This window comes from Pleurodeles waltl, chromosome 1_1 (genome assembly GCF_031143425.1).
Source record: "Pleurodeles waltl isolate 20211129_DDA chromosome 1_1, aPleWal1.hap1.20221129, whole genome shotgun sequence".
Taxonomy (NCBI): Eukaryota; Metazoa; Chordata; class Amphibia; order Caudata; family Salamandridae; genus Pleurodeles; species Pleurodeles waltl.
The window spans coordinates 615,803,548-615,826,458 of record NC_090436.1 but is presented as its reverse complement, the minus strand read 5'-3'; the positions used below and the strand labels follow the sequence as shown (position 1 = coordinate 615,826,458).

General features: G+C 44.1%; 1 protein-coding gene and 1 long non-coding RNA gene across 2 annotated transcripts in view; one reads left to right on the top strand and one right to left on the bottom strand.

Moving 5' to 3' along the window:
* Positions 1–22,911, bottom strand: part of CAMK4 (calcium/calmodulin dependent protein kinase IV) — an 892,231-nt gene that overhangs the window by 549,381 nt on the left and 319,939 nt on the right. The window lies entirely within an intron of this gene.
* LOC138283403 (uncharacterized) overlaps positions 15,048–22,911 on the top strand; it is a 74,640-nt gene continuing 66,776 nt past the window's right edge. The window contains exon 1 of the long non-coding RNA XR_011201258.1: positions 15,048–15,171. This is a non-coding gene — a long non-coding RNA (uncharacterized lncRNA). The remainder of the gene's footprint in view (positions 15,172–22,911) is intronic.

Below are 22,911 nucleotides of genomic sequence, written 5' to 3'. Positions count from 1 at the left end.
GCAGACAAAACTCTTGCCAGCACGATTTAAAACATTGGCTGTGACATTCCTGCTACCAAGCCCACTTTCACTTGGAAAGAACCAGTTCCAGGAAATGGAGCACTGATAGCACTTGCACAACAGGGGGGATCCCAGTCGTATGACGGATAGCAGATATCAGGTCAGGCTCCAATTGGGCAACAGTTCTGTGATTGGGGCCCTGTCCAGTCTATAGGTGAGTATAATGTGCCTGTCCTCCAATGTAGTCAAGTCCACAAGGGGTCTGTACACGGGGGTAAGTCTCCTCCTACTATTTACCCACAGCGGTAGGTATCTAAAGGACACAAGATTGAGTAGGCTGTCACAATTTGAACAATGGAACCCCAACCTCAGTGTAAATAGTGCATTTATGCGATGGGACAGTGGAAATGGCGAAGTACGTGCTAATCTAGGCTGTGACATAGTTAAGGCTGATATGACCATTGTCAGCCACCATGAAATGGCGACTGCCTGTCTTGTATGTAGGGACAGGTGGAAGTGAAGTAATTCTGCTGACGTTGGGGGTCGTGGCAGAAGGCAGTCTTGCACCGCCTTGCAATTCCTCATTGAATATTATGGGGATCTATGGGGTACAGTGGCCAGTGGGGATCTGCGCCGGCGGTGATGGTGTACACCGCCGCGGATGTCACTGCCATTTTCTATCTGACTCCTCACTTGTTTCCTGACCTTCAACATGAGAACACCTACACTTGTGTGCTGCTGTGATCTGTGTCTGGAACCTACCATGGCCAGTGTGACCGGGGAAAGGGCCCCTGCCTTCACTTTGGAGGAGTTGTAGCGTTTGGTGGATGGGGTCCTACCCCAGTACAGACTGCTGTATGGGCCTCCAGACCAACAGGTGAGTACACCTTGGGCATGATGCATGTGGGAAGTATCCATGAAGATGTGTGTGCAAGCATCGTGTCATCGGGGGGAATGTCTTGTGGTGGTGTACATGGTGTGCGCCGGCCGATGTGTGCCAATGGTGACAGGATGGGTGGGCCATATGTGTGACAGGCTGAATTGTATGTCTAATGTTGTCCTCCTGTCTGTATTACCTCTGCAGGTCCGCGACCATCAAAAGAAGGGATTATGGTGTGCCATTGCCAAGGACGTGTGGACCCTGGGGGTCTATGGCAGGCGGAGGACCCACTGTTGGACTTGGTGGGGGGACCTGAGACGCTGGGCACGGAAGACCGTGGAGGCCCAGCTGGGGATGGCCTCCCAACGAGAAAGGGGTGCCCATCGGAACTTGATCCCACTGATGGCCCGCATACGGGTGGTGGCCTTCCCAGAGCTGGATGGGCGTTTGAGGGCATCACAGCAGCCACAAGGGGGTGAGTATATTGGGCATTACTACAATAATTGGCAGGTGGCATGGGATCCGGGTGGTGGGTGTAAGTTAGTGGGTGCCCCTAAGGCCAGGCCAGACATTGCAGCGTGATCCAGCTCAAGGGTAATGGGTGTATGGCAAATGCAGGTAACCTAGCTTGTTAGCATTCCATGTCAGTCAGGGCTTTGTGGGTCCCAGGAGGGGGGCATTTGGCAGTGTGTGACCCTCATCTCGCCGTGGCATCTAGCCAAATCACTGGCAGTGCAATGCACAGTGCTCAAGCCTGATCCCTGTGTGTGATGGTACTGTGTATGCCAACTGTGGTGTTGGTGCAGTAATTGACCCAGTGTTTACTTTCTCTCTCTCCCCCCTTTTTTCTTCTGTCATCCTGTCCATGTGTGCATTAGCATCATCTGGCGGAGGAGCAGGGGCACCGGCAACAGAGGGAGCTGCTTCCAACAGGACCCCGGAGGCAGAGTCCACTGACGCTGAGGGAACCAGTGGGATGGAGGGCGAGGGGAGCACAATGGCGGGGACAGGAGGCGACAACACAGACTCAGATACCTCCTCTGATGGAAGCTCCCTGGTGGTGGCAGACACCTCTGAGACCACCCCAGTTGCAGGTACAGCCGCCACCCCCGTACCAGCACCACCCTCCCAGTAGCCCCTCAGCGAGTTGCCCGTGCCTGCTCACAAAGGAGGGTGGGCCTCTGCTTCGCCCCACGCACCTCAGGCCTTGCCCCTGTGAGCCCTGAGTGAGGAGGCTATTGACCTCCTGGGATCCATCTCTGTAGGGCAGTCAACCATTGGGAATTCCTTCCAGGGGCTGGCATCCCAGATGCAGCAATGCGGTGCATTACTGGAGGTCATCCACTGTGGATATGTGGCCCAACAGAGATCGATTCAGACTCTGGCCTCCTCTCTGATGACAGCCATTGTCCCTGTTCCTACCATCCCCCCTCCAACTACCACTTCCCAGTCCCAGTTTCTTCAAACCAACCCATCCCATGCACACAAACAGATGAGCATGCACACAAGACAACACAGAGGAGTGGCACAGTCAAACACAGGCACCACACTTCATCCCACAAGCACTGACGCAAACACCAGACAGTTGCAGACACAACCACATCCACTGCCTCCACTGTCTCTCCCTCCTCCTCCTCCTTCACCTCTCTCACAGTCACGTCCACACTCACTCCTGCATGCACTACATCAACATCCATCACCAGCATCACCACACCAAGCAGCACACACACCTCACTAGCAGACACCTCAACAACATCCATGCACGTGCCCCTTGTGTCCTCTCCCACCCTGTCTGTCCCCCCCAAAGGACACAAACGCAAGCATTCACACACCCAACAGCCATCCACCTCACATCACCACACTGCCCATGCACACTGCAGACATACCCCTCCAACACCCACTCCCTCAACCTCTACTCCCATCCTTCCTACCTCATCCAGCCCCACAGTCCCTAAGAAACTTTTCCTTGCCCAACTTGACCTCTTCCCTTCTCCTCTCCCATCCTGCCCATAAGAGCAGGGTCCCAACGACCCAGCCCAGCACCTCAGCCAAACAGTCCATGCGGACAGTGGTGGCACCACCTAGTCGTGGTTGCAACTCAGTGAAGGATCCCACTCCACCAGCCTGGAAGGTTAAGGATCCCACACCTCCTGGCATGAAGAGGAAGGAGCCCGCACCTCCTGCCATGAAGGTGAAAAAGCTCTCGACTCCTGCCAGGAAGGCTAAGGAGAATGCACATCCTGCCATTAAGGGGAAGGAGCCCTCAACCCCTGCCAGGAAGGGTAAGGTTCCAACACCTCCTGCCATGAAGGGGAAGAAGCCGTCGACTCCAGCGGAGGCTGTCAGGGTGACACCACCACCACCAGTGGTCACGGGGCCCTCACCGTCAGCTGAGGAAGTGCATCCCTCACCTCCAGCAGAGGCTGCCCAGGAGGCACCTCCACCTGCTGACACAGTGCAGCCCTCACCTCCAGATGACACAGTGCAGTCATCACCACCAGTGGAAGCCATGTAGGCCACCCTCCAGGAACTGCTGTACAAGGGTCCCCCTCCAAGAACAGTGGGCATGTTTCCCACCTGAGAGACTGTGACCTTGCACTCCCCAGCAAAGAGAAATGGACATGGAGCCCCCTCCAGAACCAGTGGAAAAATCACCTACTCCAGAGACTGTGGCCTGCACTCCCCAGCAAAGAGAAATGGGCATGGAGCCCCCTCCAGAACCAGTGGGAGAGTCACCCACTCCAGAGACTGTGGCCTTACACTCGCCAGAAAAGAGAAATTGGCATGGAGCCCCCTCCAGAACCAGTGGGAGAGTCACCCACTCCAGAGACTGTGGCCTTACACTCGCCAAAAAAGAGAAATTGGCATGGAGCCCCCTCAAGAACCAGTGGGAGAGTCACTCACTCCAGAGACTGTGGCCTTGCACTCCCCAGGACAGAGAAATAGGTATGGAGCCCTGTCCAGAACCAATGGGAAAGTCATCCACCTGAGAGACTGTGGCCTTGCACTCCCCAGCAAAGAGAAATGGGCATGGAGCCCCCTTCAGAACCAGTGGGAAAGTCACCCACCTGAGAGACTGTGGCCTTGCACTACCCAGCAAATAGAAATGAGCATGGAGACCACTCCAGAACCAGTGGGAAAGTTACCCACTCCAGAGACTGTGGCCTTGCACTCCCCAGGGCAGAGAAATGGGCATGAAGACCCCTCCAGAACCAGTGGGGAAGTCACCCACCTGAGATACTGTGGCCTTGCACTCCCCAGGACAGAGAAAGGGGCATGGAGCCCCCTCCAGAACCAGTGGGCTTGTTTCTGTATTCGGCTGAGGTGCCCCCGACCCCACATCCCCCTGAGGTGCCTGCCCACTTGCAGACTGATGCCCCTGCAGAGTTCTATCAGGAAGAAGTCAAGATTCGAGTTGGGCCTTGGACTGTGCCCTGTGGCCATGTGGCCCCTTAGTACTTTGGACTGGGCATTGGCCCTTTGTGTACATTTGTACGGATCTGTTTTTCGTACAATTGGTTCATTTGGTAGCTGTTTATATAAATACATTCTCATTACTGCATTCTTGTTGTCCTTGCATTATTGTGCTGTGTATCACATGCCATTGTTTTTCGTCTGCAGCTGGTTGTGTGTATGGTGTGTGTGTCGGGTGTGTGTCGTGCGTTTGTGTGTCACTCTCGTTTTCCTCCCTTCCTCCCTTGTGTGCCAGGCGACTGTACTTACAGTCATCATCTTCATCGGCGTTAGTGTTCCAGGTGGAGCATGACGTAAATGAGCATCGGGAAAGCTTGCAGTTCCAGTTCCATGGCGGCATTGTTCTTCCCTGTGTCTCCGATGGTGAGTCTTTGCTCTTCTGTGATGTGTTTCCACAGGCTTTTGATTGCGTTGGTACCGAACCGGAAATCTTGGCGGATTGCAGGGTCAAAATATGGTGGGCGGTACTTTGTCTTCCGTCTGGCTGTTGTTGGCTGCCGCCGTGGTCAGTGGTGTTAACGCCCTTTTACAAGCATGGCAGCTTGTCAGAAATTAAACACTTCACATCCTTAACCTAGGTCAGTTTTACAGGAAAAGCTACTTCATCTATTCTAGCCTAATATGTGTAAATGTGTCAGCCAACTACATTTCATTGAGTTTAAAGCATTCTTATTTTGTCTAAGGCCTACATGCTGATTCTGCACATTATTGCATTAGTTTTCCATATTTTTAGCATGTGTAAGCACAGTTGAAGGAGTTCATGCCTGCCCTTCATTGGGTGCTTAACAGGTGAGTACCCTTCCAAGAGCCCAGAATAACAGCTTCTTCAAAGAAAGGTCGTAATGTGTAACCAAGACCTGATGAGACCAACTCCCACCTCCACTACATGATTGATCTCATAAACAAGTCAACAACTCACACATGAATATTTATTGCAGAGTTGTACTGGCCAGAAGGGCAAACTGACAGTATCAGAAGGGCTGGTCTGACAGGTCGGTGCTTTGGCCTGTGTGTATGACTGTTTGTGAATCTGTTTTATGGTATGTTGTACCACTTTATACTGACATATCCCTTTGTAATACAACAAACATTCCCTGCAGGTAGCACAAATGCATGCAGTCGCCCATACCTAGCATCTATACAACCATCTTTACAACTTCAAAACTGACCAGATTCACAAGTGTGGGTCAGTTTTTCAGTTATTTGATTCGCTAATGGGGGCCGCATTTATGTTGGTGTTTGCCCTCCCAGTCCGCTACTGGAAACATTACTGTATGATTCTTAATTCCACAACCACCCCAGGGAATCGTCTGTGAACGTTCTCTGCTGTGTGACATGGACTTAGGTGACATACGTTACAAATTAAATAAATAAACAAATACATTTGTGTACATCACATTCGTTGCACCTGGAGACCAATGAACGCAATGACATACATGCATTATGTTACAATGTGAAACGCTCTTACTTTTGAAGCAGTAATTATGCCTCTTGAATCAACCACAAACAACCCATGAAAAAATAAGCTGTTCTTTACAAAATCTTTATCACAGTCAAACAGAGGTCTCATAAATGAGGGATCGTTCTGGGGGCCTAAGAGCTATCTATTGACTACATTTAGCCTGAATCATCATTGAACTCACAAAGGACAAAGGGAAAATCAGAACGTCGCTCTCAAAGTTATGTCTACATTTAGAGGACATTTCTGGTGGATCGAACTACAGGATTACTTCTAGAAAACTATAACACTCAAAGGTTTTCAGGGGTATTGACATGAGCAAAATGTACACTCATGTTAAAATTTCAATTGTGCAGGAGGAAATAAGACACAAAAATGTATTCTACGTGATAAAATCTACTCCTGTGCTACGCCCCATTAAGTGTGAGGTTGCCTGTCCACATCATCATGCTGCAAATACACTTTACTTCTGTTTTTGACAGAAATAAGTATGCACGTACCAATAACGTGCCCATAACGTACCCTTGCGCAGTGGACGCCTTAAATCTACCATGCCGGGGACATTTCAGCATTTGAAATGCTGTTGGAAAGAGTACAATTTCACTCCTGCTGGTTCTGCGAATCAGGATTGTAAATGCAAAGTTACCTCAATTAATAAATATTTTACAATTATAGTTGTGCCTACATGCATGGAGCTTTTATATATATTTTCTGAATGAGGCCCTTTGTGTTTACATTGTGTTACGCAATGATATATCAATTTGGATATTTCTTTTTGATGTTGTGCCATGGCCTGAATTGGTGTACAACCCGGACGGTTAAGCATGCACAATTCGGCATAATTTGAGAGTTTGCCTTGAAGATTTCTGTCAATCACTGCAGTGGATTTCCTTTCTTCACCAAGGTGTTGAAGAGAAATAGGCTAAATGTAAAATTTTCCACCACAACAGCAGAGTTTTTAATAAACAGGCAGGCTGCATCTGTAACAGGAGCAGCCTCTTCGGTGCGGATGTATCTGTAAAGATTTCGCCAGTGCCTGTGGTATTACTGTCTCCAAATGTGGTGGCACTCTACCACAAAATAGCCACTGTCCACATGCTAGCTTTGCTAGCCTGGTGGGATACTTTCCCCACACGCTGGGCATACATTATTTATGTAACTTGAAGCCTGCCACCCTCTCTGTGACAGTATTTCAGGAAGGTAACCATGAAAGAATTTATGGTATATCAGCTCTTTTAGACTGGATTGCTGATTCGCTATTAGTTCTGAAGGCGTTGCTACAAACTTTGGGTGACTCGTCTCCAGAGCCAGGGAAGTCTCTGCCATCAAGTTCTCCGTCCTCCGACAGGGATGATGTGCCACTGGAGTTGCAGACATAGGCCCGAATTTAAGAAAAGTCCTCTGCATCCAACTCAGCTCCACTTTTCTTGCACCCCTTATCGCCTCCCTACTGCCACCATGTGTGCGCCGTATTTAATATATGGTGCACCATGGCGCAGGGTAGGGGCAATAGCGTCAACATTTTTGACGCTATTGCTGTACTGTGCAGGATTAGTGCCAAAATGTTGGTGCTAATCCTGCAGAGTACATAGGGGCCAATTGAAAACAATGGTCTGTCCCTTTTTAATGCCTGCTGTGTGTAGGTGTTACAAATATCCACTAAAAATGACGCAGTGAAATCTATTAGATTCCACTGCGCCATTTTTGCAGTGCCCCTAACGGAGGAAGGCCCCTCTTGCATAAATTATGCCTGGCGCAGGCATAATGTGGAGCAAGAGGTTACAAAGTGGCGCAATGCATGCATTGCACCACTTTGAAAATACGGCGCAGTGAATTTGGCCTCGTTGGGCCACATTAGCCTCATAAAAACTTCAGGAATTTTTAGAAGTTCGCAACAGAAGTTTTTTGCTCTCTGAAAGGCGCTAACAGCAGAAGCCAAATTTTGCAGAACCTGATGTGGGATGTGACCCTCAAAAACTATTAGAGGTGCAAATGGTAGGGTCAGACACCTTTCTCAACAAAAGAAAAAACACTTCATGGCGATCTGAACTAAGGAATTCTACTTGACTGTTTCAATTCTTAGGACCGTATTCCAATTTTAGGGACGAATTCCGATCCCTGTGCAAATGCCGATGTGCACTGAGATCAGAACTGCGAGTTGTGTGATAATTATCACACTCACAGATTTTTCCCCTCACATATTATGGCAGGTCACACCTAGCAAATTGTATTGCAGATAGGCCAGTGGAAAAAGGCAAAACATGTAGAATTCAGTCTGTTAAATTTTAATCATGCATGTTCTATCTTATTTGCAAGTTGAAAAGTCGGAATGGGGGTACTTAATAGGCAAAAACCTCACCTGAGCAATGGTATTTACCACGTGTATTAAATACCTCAATCTATTAAGCCTACATTTTAATTGGGGCCTGAAAATCTATTTTCAGTATGCACAAGCTGAGTATTAAGTATTTGCTTTAGCACCCACACTGTGCGTTGTGACAGAGTGAACAGGAGTTAAAGGACCAGCAAGGGCTAACGTGGCCTAAGGTCAAGGGTCAAGTGATGCCTGAAAGACTGTGACTATGAGGGGATGGTGGAGAGATGGAGGACGGAATCTAATGTGAGCCATGCAAGGAGGCACTGGTCTGGAGAAAAATGAAAAAAGATCAACATTGAAAAGGCTATAAAGTAAGTTATTTGAATGGAAAAGTATAAAAAAAATGCCCTTGCTTGTTGATTACTGTTTTGCTCTTTCTCTTTCTCTCTCACTCACACTCCCTCTCATTCCTTCTATTTTTTTCTCTGTATCGTTAATTCTCACACAACTTATTCCTTTATTTCTCTCTCTCTGTCTCTCTCTGTTTCTCGCTCTTTCTCCAATTTGTCATGTGTATTTAGAGAGGACAGAGGCAAAATACTTATTTTCCCTCTTTGTTACACGTCCCGTGGTCACTGACTCTGCATAGTACATATTGTAAATGACAAAAGGTTAAAGTGAGAGCTAAACAAATATTCCCATTTGCTTAGATATAGGGTGTGTAGCCACAAAATGTTGAACAGAATCACACCATAGTTGACAGTAATGTCCTTGAGAACTTTGTTATAAACCCATTCGATTGTTTTTGAAAGATTCATGTGACAAAAATTCTCAGGCAGGCTTCAAAAGGTTGTTCCTATAGGAACTTTTGTAGATCTTGAGAATTTATACTTGGATTGTGAATCTAGATCCCAAATACTCTGCGGTTAATACTTTTGAAAAATAAAGAAATCCCTTTGAAAGAGGGAGCATGAGGGAGGAGGCATAGCCTAAGCAGAGTGCCGACATATAGCTTTTCTACTGAGCTCCAACAGCTTGCAGCTGTCTGTGTCCCTTTTGCCCCTAAAATAGAAGACAGGGCAATTACAAACAACGAATGCCCTCATTAAGAGATTGGTGAGTTGTACTCCATTCAGCTAGGTTAATGAAGAGATGTACACTGCTACCCTGGTGGACTACAACATATTTAGACTAAAGATCTCTACAATGTGAGAAGAGATCTCTGTGGTATTAAAGGGTGCCCTCTCCAAAATTGATCATCTGAAGGCACTGAAGGTTTCCTGTGTGAGCCCCATGTTCCTGCATGGCAACATTTTTCTAAGGGAATCTGTTATAATAACTCAGATGGCTAACAAAGGAAAGGAAAGAGAAGGAAAATTGATGCATTAGTTCAACCCTATAGTTAAGCAATTACAACAGGATCCATAGTAGGAACCTATACTTTAATAAGAAATGCAGACTATGAGGTGAGATCGTACACAGTCTTGGATGCTGTGAAAGCAGCACTTCATGGGGAACTTATCGCACATACTACTCATTTCTCCGCACCCACCAACACAACAACTCCAACTCAAGTAACAGGTTTCCCAATTAGCACAGAAACGTAACATGTGTTGTTCATATAAGATGTACACGGCATTATATATAGTAAGAGGCGATCTGGAGAGACTACCGATGAATAAAGCAACACCCAAACACTTTTATATCCAACAATGCAACAATGTTGCAATGAGAAAGGCAACCAAACTGTTACATTAGTAGCTTAAACCACATAAAACAAATATATATTGCAGGAGCTTTTCACACTAAAGATGAAGACATAATCAATGACATTTACATATATTATTCCCTCGTACAAAATAACCAGGAATATATTTCACACGAACAAGATAAATTCCAATTTTAGGTTCTTTCCCTCAGTTCGAGCCAGAGAAAAGCAGAAGTAGACGAGCTGATAAGTCCGTAAGAGATTAAAAGAGTGACTGGAGGGCTACTTTATGAAACAACGATAGTGTGGTTGTTACGCATGCAAAAAATCCTTAATGACTTGTTAAACCCACTATGATGACTTGACATCATGCCTTCTATTCAAGCTAGAAAAAGACCAATATAGATGCTGTTTTCATAGGCTGCTAGCCCTGCTCAATTTTGATGTCCATTTTTGTAAAGGTTCTTGTAGCCATATTAGATAAGATAGTTCCCCATACCATTCAGTATTTATTAAAAACAGAACTATGTTTGACAATGTCAGATTAGTGATAGCTACTCGAGATAGCTGAGCTTGATTAATTCCTTGTTGTTGTAATCTCTTGATGCTGATGAGGAATCTGACAAAGGGGAATGGAGGTACCTGTTCATATTATAGACAAAACATGAATAGGCCCAAATCTCAAAAGATATTAAAGCCAAGTTTGTCCTTCCCCAGGTAAAATTCAGGATTAACGGGATACTATTGACAACCATATATTTGACTCAAAGCACCAGAGAGGGCTTCCCGGCCTGCTCTCTTCTCTTTGAGCTTTCACTCGAACCCGTTCTATAAAAGACTAGCATTGCACAGAGTATCAGGGGCATAAAACTAGATCTGGACACATTGGCGTAGCTTCAAGGGGGTGTTATACCCTCTAGTAAATGTTTTTCTGATAAATAGTTGGGTACAGGGGTTTAAGTTGTGTATGGTGCTGTGTCTATGGTATTTAATCAGGAATTGTGACAAGCACACAGACAAAAACGCACACGCACAGTTTTGAAAGTCTTAAAAGATTTTGGTTAGTTTACAAAATATAGTTTTTTCCCTCACTTACTGTCCTACCATTATGCATTCCTCTGCCCCTTAAGCCCTCTAATGCGCCCTGCTTGTCATATAATGTATTTTAACATTAAGGGCCAGATGTATCAAGCAATTTTGCATTCGCAAACGGTGCGAATCTCAAAACTTGTCCGTTTGCGAATGCAAAAATGCCTTTCAAGATGCATGAAAGGCATTTGCTGTGCAATTTTAAGGAATTGCTAAAATAGCTATTCCTTAAAATTGCGACCCCATTTAGAGAATCGCAAATTGCAATTCTCTAAATAGGAAATCGCAAATAGGGAATTCCTATTTGTGATTTCCAAAGCACATGTATCAAGCATTTCCTAAATGTGAACTGGGCATTAAGGAAATGCAATTACCACCAAATCCAATTTGGTGGCAAGCATGTGCAATTTTTAAAAATGCCTTATAAATGCATTTTTTTAAATGACATGTAGCACACACATGCCCCTATGGAATGTGTGTGCTTCACATGCCCGCAAATATTTTTTGGGGGTGCATCAGAGGGGGCCTTAGGCCCCCAGCATCCTGGGGTTTGCATTACCTAATTTGCGAATTCCTAACTGGAATTCGCAAATTGGGAAATGCAAAACCATTCACACCTATGGGCCAACAGGCCCATAGGGATGAATGAAGTCCCATTCTCTAATTGCGATTCGGTAATAGCGATCATGAATTTTAAGAAATCGCTATTACCGAATCGCAAATTTCATACATCCCATTTTGTATTTCTTAAATAGCGATTTCTTAAAATTCGTTATTAAAGAAATGCAAAACGGATCTTTGATACATCTGGCCCTTAATGCCTATGTGATTGTTGGAAATCCTGAAGCTTCCTTGCAACTCCCCCCCCCCCCACCAATCTTACTGACCAAGCTACGCCCCCGTCTGGACATCACAAAGTAGTCCTGTTTGCAGATGCATTTTATGCTTCCTGATCAACCCAGATGAATGGTTACCAACTTTACTTAAAGTTTCAGCAGCTTTCTCTACAGTGTCGGCATTCATGATTAATTGTGCAAAATCGGTTGTAAGGGGCCTTAATGTACAGGAACAGGCCTTGTCGCAGTTGACCCAGAACTTCTGCTTTGTACAACTGGTCCAATAAAATACCATCCGTCTCCTCAGGGGAACAAATAATATGCATAGCTCTAATTCTCCCAACATGTTCGACGCCCTTTTCAAGCACCTGTATTTATCTGCAGCGGTCCACAGCAACCTGGAAAAATATCAAGTTAATTGGGCCACGCTCCAAACTGTTGATAGTAAAAAGACCGGAGCGATTTCAATCCGAGGAAGCAAGTGTACGCTGCTGAGGAACCTTAATGTCGTCTTCTTTCGATCACGTAAATGTCCCCACCATTGACTTTATTCGTTTACGAAAGACCTCTATTCCTTCTCATGAAATTGTGTAAATATATGAAAGGCTGACCTAATACTTAATAAGTTTGACTTTTTACTGCTGCAGAGGCTCTCTCATACTTCCCTTTAGCTTCCCTTGTCCTCTTTTCTATTTTATTTTTATCGTTTTCCGTTTACCGCCTAATGTCTATATATTTATTACTTTTATTGTTTATCGAAAATAAGGAAAATAAAGATGCGAAAAAAGGAAGACAGAGCATATTTGTCCTTCACCCGATGTGAGATCCATGGATCCTCTGAGAATTATGGGATCCAGGCAATCTGACTGGCTGGCAGCAAACTAACATTTTTATAATGGTGCCAATTACAGGAGCCTGCTTTCTTTAAAATAAACTAACAATGATAGGCTGCAGGCCGGCCCTTACCCAGAGCCCACTGCGCAGGGCTAAAGGCCATGCGCAGTTGGTTCTGAGAAACAAAAGGGAGATAGGGGACTGGCACGAGGCCAGACCATTAATGTTGTGTATTGTAAAAGCCTGTGCCCATTGGTATGGTCGCATGGGGTTTGGGGCTTGGCCTGACCAGAACCTGCGTCCGTAGCCTGCTACACAATGACAAAGGCCATTTGCAGCTGGTTCAGTGGGATAGGGACTGCCTGGCATAGGGATTTATGCAGAGCATATGCAGGTTTGTGTTCATAGTATAATGTGAAAAGCTGAAGGCTATGCGGGGCTTGCACCAGCAAGGGGATAGTGAAAGGATGGGCCATGCAGTCTGACAGTCTGCCATTATTTGCTGTTGGTCTCCGAAACTTGTCTTGCGAAAATATTTATTAATACATAAAAGGGTACAGCAAAAGCGCCCCCTAACTCCGCAGATTATTTCAAAGCGGACCTTAAGAAAGTTCTCTTGCCCTGATATATAATAAAATTGCTGTTTTTGTCACAGGGTCTGTGTCCCCTGCAGCCTGGTTTGCAGACACCACTGGTAATCGCCACAATGCGCTTATTTCAAACGCCTTACACACATATTCAAGGCACTCCACAACTCAGGCCCCCCCTGCCTGAACAATCACATCTCCTTCCATCCACCATCCAGACATCTCCGGTCTGCAGGACTCAGACTCGCAACTATCCCACTCACACACAGGACCAGATCAGCAGGACGTGCATTCTCCTACATTGTTCCTAAAGCGTGGGACAACCTGCCTCTCCACATCATAGCCTGAGCCTCTCTTCTTAAATTCCGCAAGTCCTGCCTTTTCAATTAACCAACCTACCATAGGTAGGGCTAGGCACACACACCTACTCGTGCCAGGATGTCCCTGAGATTGACATTGTACTTTACAAATACACATAACATAACATGTTACTAAACTGTGACCTGGATTTGCAGACCTAAAAAGATACCCTTCAATGATTGCAAACACTGGAAGGGCTCTTTAATGGCTGAAAATAACCGACATGAAGGGCACCTCCTCTTTTTGCATTTGCTCAAGGGGGCCTATGTGGTTCATAAACCCTACTTATAGGTTTGTGGATCAAACATGGCAGCCATCTGAAGTGTCCACAGATCCAGCCAGAGGGTTTATGGATTTAAAATCAAAATGAACGAAATGCAGTGATATTGGGCACAAGGTCTGGCTCGGCCTAGCCAAGTGGTCAAACCCTGCTGTGTACTGTGAAGGCAGTGTACATCAGGAACTGTATATGCGAGCACTTGTTGAAGGGCCCTGCTAGCCTCACAGCACACAACGGCCTCACAAGCAAAGTTTACGAGGAAAGTACCACATGCGTTGGATGTGCTGGAGGCAGAGTGCAAGACCTGGACAGATGCCAGGCATGTGGCCATCCCCTGAAGTGCAAGGCCCGAGACCGCATACTCCAGTGGTTGGTTGTTTAGAAGTTGGGTTTAATTTAAGTTCAAAACCCCATAATATCACTAAAAGCTTTTCTAAGAGTAAGTTATGGTTTATTTTGCTCAAAATACACAAATGTATGTTTAAAAAACTTTTCTTGAAAAACCAAGGTTAAAGTCAAATTATGCTTATGAAAAGTAAAAAAAAACGGAAATTTGACAGATATGAAGGTGTATGCAAACTATAACTAGTACCACAGCCATGAAAACCATAACTTGCCCCAATATGGACTGCTTAGTTTGTTAAAGCATTCCTTTTGTTTGCTCCTCAGTTTTAACTGTCAAGAATATATTTCAATAATCTGTAATATCTTGATCAGCGGATGGGGAAGACCATCTGTACTAAAGCTTCAGGAGGACGACACTGTACAAGCTTAACATGCTAGAATTTCCTTGAGAGGCTGCTTCTAGTCATCGGAGCAGCGTTTGAAGTGTTTTTTCCCCAGAGGATCTGTAAAAGACAGCCTATTTCAAATGACACTTTGAAAGAGTATTCATTTTAGCAATTCAAACTGTGAGCAATCCTTTTCTTGATTCTGAAACATCTCGAGTGGAGAGAACGAGTGTTGAAATTGTGTTGAAAAACCCTTGTTTTACACAGAGGCCTTCTGTACTATGTAATACCCCAGTGCGTGGCCACTGTGCTCTTACTCATAAAATCATGTATGCCTTAGCAACATAATGACTCATATGAGCTGTCCTGTGCCCCTACCAGTTTCAGCTGCTAGCAGCTGCCTGGCTCCAGATAAGCCCGCTTGCTTCATGCAACTGACTGTGGCTCGTCTGCATTACAGTGGACAGGCCCCTCCATCACACACCTCCAAACTCTATCAGCGGGACAGGATGTGGCGTGCACAATAAGGTGAACAGGAGTTCAATTCAGTGTCTATCAAAGAGATTTCGCATCACTCCAGCCGATAAACTATGGCAGATAATCATGCACAATGCTGGTAAATATGTCTTGTTTACTAAATATATATTTTTTAATAATGTCAGTTAGATTATTTCATTTCAAACACATTGTTCCGTGTTATTGGTATTGGACTCTGTCAGTTCTATAATGCACACCTGTATGGGAAGCCGTTGATGTCAAAATTACAGCTCCCCATATTGGACACCTCCAGAAATGCATGGAGTGCTGCAAAATGAATATGACACACACCAGAATGAATGTACTATGTGTCAAAATAATTATGATACCTGGCAGAGTGAATCTGAATTGAACCAAAACAAATATGAAACCTGGCACAATGAATATGCTACTTAGTGATTAATATGAATAACACACACACCAAATTGAATAAGAAATATTCTGAAATATATATAAACCATACTGAAATTAATATGGCCCTCACTGTAAACAATAAAGCAATCACTGAAACAAATACAATATTCACCAAAAAGAATGAGGCATTTCTTGAAATGATTAATTTATGCCAAGAGAAATATGACATGCAATGAAATTAATATGGCAAATTGAAAATAATATAAAGTATTGAAATGAATATATTATATTCTGAAAAGAAAACAATGCACATTGAAACTAATACAATGTGCACTGAAATAAACATTAAACATGTTGCAATGAATTTGAATTGTGTTGAAATGAATATTACAGAGATGGCAATGAATATGAGACACACAGAAATGAATGAATATGACTTGTTTTGAAATTAATGCAACCCCATTGAGTTGAAGTTGACATGTCTTCAAATGAGTATGACCACAGCTGAAATTCACATGAGATTTGTTAAAATAAATATGGCACGCCTTGAGTTTAATATGACACATATTCAAACTAATATGATACATATTCAAATTAATATGATATATTTTAAAATTGATAAGTTGCATCTCAAAATGAATATGACAAGTGTTAATATGAATATGACATCCATTGTAATAAACTTAAGATTGATTGAAAAGAATATAACACATGTTAAAATGAATATGATCTACGTTGAAATGAATATGACCTTCATTGAAATAAATTTGACATGTTTTAAAATTAATACGAGTAACGTTAAAATGATCATTACATTTATCACAATGAATATGGCTTGCATTGAAAGAGATATGATATATATTGACATTATTACAATATATGTTGCAATGGATATGATTCAAGTTAAAATTAAGATGTGTTAATATGAATGAAGCATCCATTGAAAGAAATATAACACATGCTAAGATGAATATGACATGCATTGAAACAAATATGAGCTCCACCGAAATGAACTCAACATGTCTTAAACTGAATATGACCAATGCTGAAATTAAAATGAAACTTGTCAAAATGAATATGTTGTGCTTTGAAAATGATATGATACATAGCAAAATAAATACTGCATATATTAAAATTAATATGACCTATGTTGAAATGGATATGGCCGGTGTTCAAATTATTATGACAGGTGTTAAGGTGAATATGACATCCTTGGAAATGAATGGCATTCATAGAAAGGAATATGACACATGTCAAGATGAATATGAGCCACTTTGAAATGAATATGACACCTGATGAAATTAATATGGCCCAAATCAAAAGTTATATGACATTCTGTAACATGAATATCACAATTTTTGAAATGAAAATGAAACTGTGATATAAATGTCACATGCTTTGAAATGAATTAGGCAGATATTGAAATGAACACAAACCATGTTTAAATTAATATGACTGCTGTTTAAATGAATATGGCTTGCTCTGAACTTATGTGGATTTGCTTTAAAATTAATATTACATATTGAAACTAAAGTTACATATTCTCAAAGGGTCGCATTACGAGTTTGGCGGTTTGCGCACCACCATGGCTGCGGTGTGACCACCATCTGCTTGGCAGTCACACCACAGTATTACGATGCTGGCAGTCCCATAGGGAAAGACTGCCGCAGTCCCGCCAGCACCACCAGGCAGCGCAGACCACCGCGGTGGCGAGGCAGGCCAAAAAGGCAGACGGAGCTGGTGTTTGGGATGGAAACATTATGATGTTGCCTACCGCCAGCGTGACCGTGGCAGTCCAACCACCACATCCCTGCAGGTGAAAACCGACAGCGTAAAGGAAGCAAATCACCTCTGGGGTGAGTTACATGACCTGTGCCGCCATGGAGCCCATCACACACATGTCCTGCCGCAGGTGCTGCTCATCGATGGACCCACACAGCACCCACATTGGAACACAATGGAAGGTCAATGGGATGCACAATAGGTTGTGAAACGAATATTCAAAGCTCACAATGCAAACAATACCTGCATAATAGTGATGGCAACATCAGGAGCATTCATGGACACATTTCACTTTGCACATGCCCCTAAAACAGCATTTGCATAGGAACTGACCCTTCATGTATCTCAGGGACAAACAATATTTGAGCAAAGTGATATGCCTAGCTGCCAAATGTGTAAGTGCAAGTCAAGAAAGCACACACAACGGCAACAGAATGGTCCAGACATCAAGATGATGTAGCTGTACGGTACACACATCAAAGTGGACACATGGTCAGTCAAATCCAAAGGAAGCTACCGCAATTTAACACCCTCCATGTGTGGACAAACAAAACTCTAGCTCCCGCACATGAGATGAAAGTACAATCTATATCAGGGGACAAATCTACACCATACATGCTGACATTGGCCAACACAAGATGAAATACTTACCCTAGCAAGCATAACACAATGCAATGACATCCCAATTGGATCAACACCCACATATCTATACAGTGAACACCTACCCTTGTCTTGGGTGACCAACACTTCCCAGAAAGTCAGATATTAAAAAACAACAGCAAATGTGGTGGATGTGTCTGTGGGTGTTGTGGCGGTGTCTGGGGGTATGGTGACTGAGGTGTGTGGGGCTGTGGGTTGTGAGCTGTTGTAGGAGGCTGGCCTGGCTTGTAATGGGTACTTTAGGTACTTACACCTTATACCATGCCCAGTTATCCCTTATTAATGAAATGTAGTAGTGTTCTAGCAGCCTAGGCTGATAGAGGTAGCTGTAGGAGAGCAGTTTAGGCTGAACTAGGAGACATGCAAAGCTCCTGCAATACCACTTATAGTTACACAGTACTTATACACAATAAAAGACAATACTCAGTGTTACCAAAAATAAAGGTACTTTATTTTAGTGACAGAAGACCAAAATTATCTTAGAGGCAATACTCCTTCTGGAGGTAAGTATTATACACAATATATACACTAGACACCAAAATCAGGTAAGTAAATAGTAATAGGAGAGTGCAAACAATAGAAAATACCATAGAATGCAATAGGAAGAAATAGGCCTTGGGGCAACACAAACCATATACTAAGAAAGTGGAATGCAAATCACAAATTCCCCTCTAGGCAAGTGTAGTGTGTAGAGGGGCACTGGGAGTGTAAGAAAATCACAAAGGTTGGTAAAATACCCCACCCCAGAGCCCAGGAAAGTAGGAGTAAAGTACTGCAAGTTTCCTTAGGACACACTAAAAGTCATGAATAGAGTTATTGCAAGAACCAAGCAAGACTGCATGCAACAAATGGTGGATTCCTGGACCTGAAGACCTGTAAAGAGAGGAGACCAAGTCCAGAAGTCGCAGAAGATTCCAGGAAGGACCGGAGCCCCTGCCAACCTAGAAGATGGTGCAAAAGAGGATTCTCCGGTTGGAAGAAGTCTGAAGAAGAGCACCAAAGAAGATGACTGTGGGTTCCTGCATGATGCAAAGGATGTCACACATGGAGATGTTGGATGCAGGCGAGTTGTAGCACTGGATTAGTCCAACAAGCCTTGGTTCAAGCAATGTCGCAGATTGTGTCAAAATGGCGCAGCCTGGACCCAGGAGGGACCTGGGGGCCTCAACTCAGACTGAGGAGGCAGAGGGGGCTCCCAACACTGGAGGGAACCCACAGATGACCAGGCAGCACCTACAGAGGTCCCAGGACACGGGGACAAAGAAGGTGCAAATTCCGGTTGCTGCAGCACTACAAAAGAAGGTCCCACGCCACCGGAGAACAACTCAGCGAGTTGAGCGTCACAGGATAGAGTGCTGGGGACCTGGGCCAAGCTGTGCATGAAGGATTCTTGCAAATAGTGCACAGAGGCCTCAGGAGGTGAAGATGACGTGGTGCACAGGGGTACTGTCACAAACGGGGAAGGCAAGCTCTTACCTCCTCCACATTTAGACAGCTGGACCTTAGGGCAGTCTGTGTCAAAGGTGTTCACCACCTGTGTTCCAAGGAGCACGCTCGTCATCAGGAGAGGAGTCCCAGAGAACCTGTTGTCGTCTTAGAAGGTGCCTGCTGGAGCAGGGAAGTGACTCTGTCAATCCACGGGAGATTTCTTTGGTCCTTCAGGTGCAGGGTGAAGACAGGGAGTCCCCAGAGTGTGCACACCATGGAAACAGTTGCAGTTGCTGGCTGGAGCTGAAGTTGTAGAGTCGCAGTAGCCTTTCTGGATACTTTGTTGCAGTTACAGCAGTTCCTGGAGCTCTGCGGTTGATCCGAGGTCAGAGGATGAAGCAGGAGTTGCAGACGATTCCTGGTGGAAACTTACAAGCCAAATCTGAAGAGGAAGCCACAGGAGAGACCCTAAGTAGCCATGAGAGGGGAATTGGCTACCTACCCAGGTATGCACCTATCAGGAGGGGTCTCTGACGTCACCTGTTGGCACTGGCCATTCAGAGATCTCCAGAGTGTCCCCACACCTTGGAAAACAAGATGGCTAATGCAAGGGACACAATGCAGGAGCTCTGGGCACCACCCCTGGAGTGGTGATGGACAGGGGAGTGGTCACTCCCCTTCCCATTGTCCATTTTTGTGCCAGAGCAGGGACAGGGGGTCCCTGAACCGGTGTAGACTGGCTTATGCAAGGAGGGCACCATCTGTGCCCTGTAAAGCATTCCCAGAGGCTCTGGAAGGCTACCCCTCCAAAGCCTGTAACACCTATTTCCAAAGGAAGAGGGCATAACACCCTCCTCCCAAAGGAAATGCTCTGTTCTACCTTCCTGGGACTGGGCTTCTCAGACCCCAGGAGAGCAGAACCCTGTCTGTAAGGTGGCAGCAGGTGTAGCTGCAGTGCAAGCCTCAGAGAGCTGGTTTGGCAGTACTGGGGGTCCATGGTGGAGCCCACAGGATACATGAGATTGGCCCCCAATGCCAGATTTGGAATGGGGGGACAATAGGTATTGACCTATATGTAGTGCATGCGTGTAAGGGCGTCCCCACACTCACAAAGTCCCAGGAAATGGCCCTGAACTATGTGGGGGCACCTTTGCTAGTGCAAGAGTGCCCTCACACTTAGTAACTTTGCATCTAACCTTCAGCAAGTGAAGGTTAGACATATAGGTGACTTAAAAGTTACTTAAGTGCAGTGAAAATTGCTCTGAAATAGTGTGTGCACTATTTCACGCAGGTTGCAATGGCAGGCCTGTGCAAGGTTTTTTCTGAGCTCCCTATGGGTGGTAAAAGAAATGCTGCAGCCCATATGGATCTCCGGGGAACCCCAATTCCCTGGGTACCTACGTACCATATACTAGGGACTTATAAGGGGGTCAAGTGTGCCAATTGAAATTGGTAAATGAAGTCACTAGCCTACAGTGACAAAGTTAAAAGCAGAGAGAGCATAAGCACTGAGGTTCTGGTTAGCAGAGCCTCAGTGATACAGTTAGGCACCACACAGGGAACACATACAGGGCACATACTATGAGCACTGGGGTCCTGCCTAGCAGGATCCCAGTGACACAAGGGCTAAAACACACATACATACAGTGAAAATTGGGGTAACATGCCAGGCAAGATGGTACTTTCCTACGGTAGTAAAAGGGAAGGTTTGGGCCTGGCAAGTGGGTGCACTTGCCAGGTTGAAATGGCAGTTTAAAACTGCACACACAGACACTGCAGTAGCAGGTCTGAAACATGTTTACATGGCTACTCTTGTGGGTGGCACAATCAGTGCTGCAGGCCCAATAGTAGTATTTGATTTACAGGTCCTGGGCACACATGTTGCACTATAATAGGGACTTACGGGTAAAATAACTATTCCAATCATGGATAAACCAATCATCAGGTCAATTTAGACAGAGAGCACTTGAACTTTAGCACTGGTCAGCAGTGGTAAAGTGCTCAGAGTCCAAAAGCCGGCAAAAACTAAATGTGACACATAGACGAAAACATATATTTATTTTAGTTAATTAATTTGTGTTCATATCATATCCTTTCAGAATATGTAATAATAATTTCAATATGTCTTGTTAATTTTAAAGCAAATCAACATCGATTCAAGGCAAGCCATATTTAAACAGTGAGCATTTTAATTTTCACATGGTTTGTGTTCATTACGATATGTGCTTTATTAATTTCAAAGCATGCTATATTTATCTCATATAGTTTCATATCCATTTCTTGAAGTGTTATATTAATTTTAATGAATGTCATATTAATTTTGATATGGGTCATTTCAACTTCATCAGATATCATATTCATTTGAAAATGGTTCATATAAATCTTAACATGTGTCATATTGCTTTAAATGAATGGCATATTTGTGTCAGATGTCATATTCATCTTAACACCTGACATTATAATTTTAATATGTCATATCCATTTCAACATAGGTCAAATTCATTTCAATACATGCAATATTCATGTCGCTGTGCATCATATTGATTACAAAGCATAACATTCATTTTGACAAGTTTCATTTTAATGTCAGCCTGGGTCATATTCAGTTTAAGGCATGTTGAATTAATTTCAAAAGGGCTCATATTCATTTCATGTCATATTCATCTTAGCATGTGTCATATTCCTTTCAATAGATGTCTCATTCATATTAACGTATGATATTGATTTTAACATGACTCATACAAATTGCAAGACATATTATAATCATGTCAATGTGTATCATATTACTTTCAATGCAAACCATATTCGTTTTTTTATAAAATAAATGTAATGTTCATTGCACATTATATTCCTTTCAGAATAATGCATTTTCATTTCAGTACCTTATATTCATTTCGAGCTGTCATATTCATTCCAATGTGTGTCATATTCCTGAAATGTCTCATTCTTTTTGACAAATATTGTATGTGTTTCAGTGATTGCTTTATTATTTACAGTGAGGTCCATATTTATTTCAGTATGATTGATATATATTTCAGTATATCTCTTATTCAATTCTGAGTGTGAGTTATTCATAATAATCACTAAGTAGCATATTCACTTTGCCTGGTTTCTTATTTGTTTTGGTTCAAGTCAGATTCACTCTGCCAGGTATCATATTTATTTTGACACATAGTACATTCATTATTGTGTATGTCATATTCATTATACAATACGCTATGCATTCTAGGAGGTGTCCTACATAGGGAGCTGTAATTTTGACATGAATGGCTTCCCATACACCTGTCCCTAGTGTGCCTTTGTAATGAAAGCATCTTGGCTGATTGAGTGCAAGCTGGAGTGTGCATTTCTGGTTGAGTGGTGCATGAGTGTAGGGTTGGCCATCTGCATATTAAGAGTTAGCTGATGCATGAGGACCAGACGTGAGCTGATTCTGTTGACTCAAAACGAGGCTGATTCTAGGTTCGGATGTGTCATGGAAACGTTAAGGTGAGAAGTTCTTATTACGGTTCATGAACGTCAATTCACCAAAATGCCAGGGGTAGCGGAAGTAACGTCACACACCCATTTTGACCTTCATTTCCACTCACACACA